The sequence below is a fragment of the Bubalus bubalis genome, chromosome 2 (assembly GCF_019923935.1).
Source record: "Bubalus bubalis isolate 160015118507 breed Murrah chromosome 2, NDDB_SH_1, whole genome shotgun sequence".
NCBI lineage: Eukaryota > Metazoa > Chordata > Mammalia > Artiodactyla > Bovidae > Bubalus > Bubalus bubalis.
This window is the reverse complement of record NC_059158.1, coordinates 47,675,075-47,681,890: the sequence shown is the minus strand read 5'-3', so window position 1 is coordinate 47,681,890 and position 6,816 is coordinate 47,675,075. Positions and strand designations below refer to the sequence as shown.

The window sequence follows — 6,816 nt, the reverse complement described above, 5'->3', positions numbered from 1 at the left end:
GTGCCTTTGGGAAAGACAGGGGAGCAGAAAGGGGGAGCACGTTGTCTTGGAGGGGAAGAAAGACAATGGATGCAATTCTGACCACATTTCATTCCAACTGCTGGTCATTCACGCAAAAGAAGACATCCAGTGGACCGTTGGGATACTGGCTGAAAGTTAGAGAAAGAGACCGGGGTTGATAAGGGCATGGTGAGAAACTATCCAAGGACACGGTAGGGGCCAGCTAGGTGGAAGGCTAATGAGAGAATACAAGGGAAAAGAAAGAAGTGATGTGGAGCCTTTGCAACAGTGCTTAACAAAAAGTATGTACTCAGATAGCTTCGGAGGAGCTTCTGCAAGCTGTGGATCTGTACACCCCATCGCTAGCATCCTGAATCACAGTCTGGTTAAGCACCCTTGGTCCATTGAGGAGAGACAGGGGCTATGTATCCATGGGCTCTGCATCCTTGGATTCAACCAACCACAGAGAGGAAATGTTTTTTTAAAAATCCAGAAAGTTTCAAAAAGCAAAACTTGAATTTGCTGTGTGTTTGCAACTATTTTCTTAGTGTGCATGCCTGCTAAGTTGCTTCAGTTGTTTCTGACTCTTTGGGACCGTATGGACTGTAGCCCGCCAGCCTTCTCTGGATGGGGTTCTCCAGGCAAGAATACTGGAGTGGGTTGCCATGGTCTCCTCCAAGGGATCTTCCCAGCCAGGGGCTGAACCCACATCTCTTATGTCGCCTGCATTGGTGGGCTGGTTCTTTATCACTAGTGCCACCTGAGAAGCCCCATTTACTTAGCATTTATAATTTATAATACATTTACTTAGCATTTACATTGTATTATGTATTATAAGTTATAAATGAGTTAAAGTATATGGCAGGATGTGCATATTTATATGCAATGTCAGACTTTATCTTTTTGGGCTCCAAAATCACTGCAGATGGTGACTGCAGCCATGGAATTAAAAGACGCTTACTCTTTGGAAGAAAAGTTATGACCAACCTAGATAGCATATTGAAAAGCAGAGACATTACTTTGCCAACAAAGGTCCATTTAGTCAAGGCTATGGTTTTTCCAATGGTCATGTATGGATGTGAGAGTTGGACTGTGAAGAAAGCTGAGTGCCAAAGAATTGATGCTTTTGAACTGTGGTGTTGGAGAAGGCTCTTGAGAGTCCCTTGGACTGCATGGAGATCCAACCAGTCCATTCTGAAGGAGATCAGCCCTGGGATTTCTTCGGAAGGAATGATGCTAAAGCTGAAACTCCAGTACTTTGGCCACCTCATGCGAAGAGTTGACTCATTGGAAAAGACTGATGCTGGGAGGGATTGGGGGCAGGAGGAGAAGGAGACGACAGAGGATGAGATGGCCGGATGGCATCACTGACTCAATAGATGTTAGTTTGAGTGAACTCTGGGTGATGGTGATGGACAGGGAGGCCTGGTGTGCTGCGATTCATGGGGTTGCAAAGAGTCAGACACAACTGAGTGACTGAACTGAACTGAACTGAATGCGCCATTATATAGGGCGCTTGAGAATCCGTGGATTTTGGTATCTGCTGGGGTCCTGGAATGAATGCCCTGGAAATACCCAGGGACAAGTGTGTAAGAGATTGTTTGCAAACTTGGCTGGGGCATTTCAGGAAGTTGTAAGAGCATAATTATATAGTGAGTTGGGATAGAAGAACCTAGAGTAAGTTCAAACAAGCTATTCTAGAGCAACAGTTTAAGACGCGAGGAGATGGACCCATCAGTAGGGTGTTTTGTGAGAAGACAACATGGTGGGACACAGATCAAGAGATCAACAAATGAAGGAGGGAATGTGGGAAATGATGATTATCCCAAGACTCCAAGAGTTTCCTATCTGACCTGAATTCAGTAGGACTCACTTACTGAATGAGAGCATTTCTTCCTGGGGAGAAATTAATTTGTGCATTCATTCAGCCTAGATTCACTGAGCACTTACTATATTTCAGATAGTGTTCTAGCTGAGGAGGATAAAGCTGGGAGCAAGAGGACAGGAGCCCTCCCTGTCTCTTAGGGCTCACCTTGAGACGAATGCAAGACACCTGAGCATCTAACACATAAAACTTCAGATAGTGATCTGTTGAAAATAAAGTAGGGTCAGGGGTCCTGGGTGGTTTTGTCTGGAGGGGGTATGCAGGAAGGACTCTCTGGAAGGGACCTTTCAGACCTGAATGAAGACATCTGTGATAACGTTTGGAACAGAGCTTTGGAGGCAAAAGAAGAATCGAGTGAGACTAGAACACACCGGTGTGGATTTGTTTGGTGTTCAGATGCTCAGTCGTGTCTGACTCTTTGCGACCCCATGGACTGCAGCACACCAGGCTTACTGTCCTTCACCATCTCCCTGGGAGTTTGCTCAAACTCATGTCCATCGATCGAGCACATGATGCCATCCAACCACCTCGTCGTCTGTCGTCCCTTCTCCCCTTCTCCTCCAATCTTTCCCAGCATCCGGCTCTTTGCTAACGAGTTGGCTCTTCGCATCAGGTGGTGCGGATAAGGAAGGGCACAAGGTCTTGGGCGGAGGGGGCAGGATGAGAAGTCAGAAGAGTGACGGGTGAGAGTCAGCCAGGGCCAGAGCGCTTGCAGGTCTGAGCGCCCGTGATGGTTAAAGAACTTGCTGGCTGCCCAGTGAGGGACGGACTAAAGGGGGCAGAGCGCAGACCGTCCGTTTATCAGGCACCTTATTTCGGACTTTCCCTGTCACCTCTAAGTCCTCCAAGGTAACTGCCTATTGATTTGAACGCGAATTTCCCTCAGGTGTTCCGGCAGCTTAGGTCAGAGGCAGGTCCACCGGTCAGCCGCTGGACCAGGTGACTGATCCCGGCGCCCGGAGGCGGGCCTAGGGCTCCCTGACTCCGCGCGAGGGATGCGCTCGGGTCGCGCCTTGCTTCGCCCTGGCGCCTTCCACCTCCGAGCGGCCTTGCCCTGACCTGCTTCCCGGGAATGCCGGGCCCGCCTCTCCCCAGTCCCAGCGGGACGTGAGCTCCTCTGGCTTCTAGCGGGGTTCCCCGGCAGCTCGCAGTGGGGATTCGGATCCAAAACCCACCCTCTGGCCTCGGCTCGCGGAAAGGGGGCGGGTGGGGGCGCGAACCTTATCTCGGGCTCCGCCTCCGGGGCCGGGAGAGTCCCGCGCGCTCCGCACCGGCCGCCCGGGGCAGACGGGCTCCGGGCTCCGGGAGGGGAGGGCGGCCGACCCGCTCCGGCCCAGGTGGTGGCAGGGCCGCGGCCGGTCACTTCCAGGACCCCAGGGCCCCCGCGGGGCTCGCCGCTGCTGCGACAGCACCCCTGAGCAGGGACGCGCGCCAGGTAAGGCGGCCCCTTCTCCCCTGTCCCTGCCGTGATGGCAAACCGGGGACCTCCGGCTGGAGCTCCCGCGTCTGCAGGGTGCAGTTTCTTCCCGCGCGTGCGGAGGCAGCGAGTGAACCGGCAGGCAGAGTCGGCACCCAGGATGGAGGCTGGGACCCGGGATCTGTCCCGCAAAGTTCCTGGGTGGTCGCATGATCTCCGGAGCCTCTCTGGACTCTGATTTTTGCTCGGAGCATTCTGGCCTGGGAAAATGGATAGTGCGCGGTGATTTACTCCCCTAAGCTCATCTATCTGCGCCGAGGTCTTTCTAAAAGGGGCTGGTGTCCGCACGTGCGGCGCCGGGAGCGTGATGCCGAGCGCGGGGTGGCGGGCTGTGCGCGGTGCCCGGGAGGTTCTCTGAGACTGCGGCCCCGGAGGCTCACTCAGGGGAGCGTGACAAATCCGGGGCCGGGACAGCACCCAGTCAATTGTATCGGAATCTGTGGGAGTGGGCTACACACTTCCCAGGTGACTGCCAGGTGGTGTGGCTTTGGGAACCAGTGGCTGAGAGCCCTGCTTCTCCAAGGAAGGGGTGTCTCTTGGCAGCAGCAGCAGCCTCCCCTGGGAACTTTCAGAAATGCAAACTCCGGGGCCCCGCCTGGGAGGCGCAGACTATCCGAATTTGAAACTGCGGGGTAGGGACCAGCCCGCCGTGTGTTCCTGGACCCTGCAGGTCAGGCTAGCGCTGGCTCACTATAGAGGGCTCTGGGTCGGGTTTCAGAGGAGGGAAGGGCAGACGCCTTTGGCTTTCCTTCCAGAGAAGGGAGGAAGCAGACCTCTTTTCTGAAAATCTTAGATATTTATCAGTAGGGTTCTACCCATATATTTTTAAATGCCGTGGACTTTGGAGGATTCTGAAAAGGGCGGAGACTTAGCCATCACCTGGAGCGAATTTTCCCGTAGTAAACATTTTCTATTTTTACGAGTTGAAAGGAAGCCAAAGAAGACATGCACCTAAGAATCTCCTGGCTGCAATAACACCAACGTTTGGCCCCTGATGGGGCTGCTCCCTATCATCCCTGTCATCAGTACACTTTACAGGACTCATATGAGGTATGAGCAACTGGAGGTTTCAGGGATTCATGCCAGTTCTCCAGAGTGCAAGGAAATTCAGCCTTGCAGGTCTCTGAATTCTCTGAGTGGCTCCTTTTTTTTTTTTTTTAAATAGAGATCTGAGATTTCAAAATTTTGGCGAAAAAAATAATTCCAGCTGTTCGTAAGTCATTAGTACAGAAATAGAATGACTTTGCAAATAGGCTTAAATGGATCTGAAAATCTGATGTTGGAAAAAAAGCTAGAAGAGGCGTGACTGTGGTCCTAGAACATGTGTGCTGGGGTGAACACTGCTCAGTGTTCTGCGTGGAGAACAGTTGCTTTCCAAGCTGCTATTGTCAGAGCCAATTTGTGATGAAGTATAGAGACCTTTAAGGGACAGGTTCTAAGCTTGTGTTCAGAGAACTGGGGGGAATACAGGTTGTGGTGAGGACTAGAAGCCTCGATCTGAGGCCCAAGATGCAGGTTCAAGATCTGTTCTTCTGATTCTCTGAGCTCTGGGGCAGGGGTATAACTCTGTGGGCCTCACCTTCCTCATCTGCAAAATGGGCACTGCCATTTTGTTGTCTTGTGTTGTCAGAGTTAAAGGAAATAATGCTTCCGGCATAGTCAATGACATATTTGCTAGTCCAAAATGTACGCACGCACACAGACACACACGCCAACTAAAAAGAAAATAAAGACCGAATCCCCAAAGACTTTGAATGAAAACTATGTTGAGAACATGGTCACACTCTTTATTTACATGTATTTACGTGTCAGCCTCACCCTTAGAATTTACAGTTTTTCCTTCTTACTAGAATCTGAATATATGGACATTCTCTAATTATCTTCCTAATTTTACTCTATGTTTTATATAGAACTTTCTAGAAAAAATTTTTTCTAGTAGATTATCTTCAAGTCAACAGCCTAGTTTTTAATCTACTCACTGTGTATGGTAAAGGATTTTACCATCTGGTGGAATTTATAATCTTCACATTCAAGTTTAAACAGCCTTAAATCTGGCTCTCTGGAATATCATTCCTTATAAAAGACAGTTCAAATGGTAGGCCTGGCATGCTGTGGCTTCCAAGAACATCAGTTTAGAAGTACTACCTGGTGTTTCCTAGGTTCTTGGGAGAGAAAAATGAAACGTTATGCAGTTACATCAAGGTTTGCTCAGGACAGTGTGAGAGAGAGCCAGGTGAGGACACAGCAAGGACAAGCCTCAACTGGCAGAAGGGGCAGGTGAGGTCATTGAACTGTCCTTTTGTTTCTTAGCTGCAATAATTTCACAGTGCTTCAGAACCACATAGAGAAGCAACTCCTTTTACAATATTTGATTGGAACTGATCTGGGTGATCCTCTTAGAACCAGAGAGTTCTAGTTAAAAAAAAAAAAATGGGGATTAATTCCAAGAAATATGCCACTTGATTCTGTACTTTGAAATGCGTCTCGATTCACCTTTAATTTCAGTGATAAATTGACTATTAGATTTCCAACTTAGAATGCAATTTTAGGACTCATCTTCCATCTTTGAATGTAAGAGATTGTACTCTTTCTGTTACCAGTCTTCTGTGACTTCTAGAAGACTAAACATAATACAAGTCTCAGCACATAAACATCTTGGTTACTCCATTCAGGAAATCGGGTCTTCATTAGGATACTTTGGAAGTTACAATGTAATGTCATTAAATTGAATATGATTAGAATTTAATGTTATTAAATTAAATGTAATTGCAACTTAATGTAAGTAGGGTTTTCTTTTTGGCTTACTATGTATGAGATGAGGAGTGGCTCTGGGCATGAAAAGTGAAGATCAGAGGCACTTCTCTTTATGGGGAAAATGAAGGCGTGTGGAAGCAAATTAAAAGGCTCAATAATCAAATTATGTATCCTGGATAATTTAACTCAAGAGCTGAGCATCTGTGATGTTGCAAGTCAACGACAAGATGAGGCAGCCCAGTAAGTGGCCAGTTCAGAAAGATGCTAATGCCCCACGGTGATTTCGTGATTCTCCGCTTGCAGGCACAAGGGCTGGAGCAGAGATAGTCATAAAGAAGGGAGCCTAATTGTCTTTATTTTTCATAACTTGGCTCACTTAGAAAGGCTCTGATTGTCTTCATTTCAGTTCACTTATTTTGATGGCCCACTTTGTTCCAAAGTTGACGGTTTTACCATTAAGGCCAACCTGGAAAGTCGTGTGAGCAAAACACATCACAGGAAAGGGATATACGTTTTTATTTTGTATTTATTATTTTTGGATTGTATTTCTCAGCGGGCAGTAGTAACTCTTTAGTTTGTTTCATTAGCATTCTTGTGGGAAACAACTTGAAATATTTATTCCTGGCAAGCGATCCAGTCTCATGAAAAGAGAATTGGCTCTGTGGCTGAGCCTTCTCCATCTCACAGTTATGGACACACA

General features: G+C 48.2%; 1 protein-coding gene across 2 annotated transcripts in view; it reads left to right on the top strand.

The window, feature by feature from the left end:
• The first annotated feature begins 2,648 nt into the window (after positions 1 to 2,648).
• Positions 2,649 to 6,816, top strand: part of COL21A1 (collagen type XXI alpha 1 chain) — a 236,239-nt gene continuing 232,071 nt past the window's right edge. The window contains exon 1 of one of the 2 annotated variants that reach the window (XM_044931869.2): positions 2,649 to 2,734. The gene's annotated coding sequence lies outside the window, so the exon portion shown is untranslated. Of the gene's footprint in view, positions 2,735 to 2,939; positions 3,321 to 6,816 lie in introns of those variants that run through there. The other variant, XM_025272314.3, reaches the window with a different exon arrangement.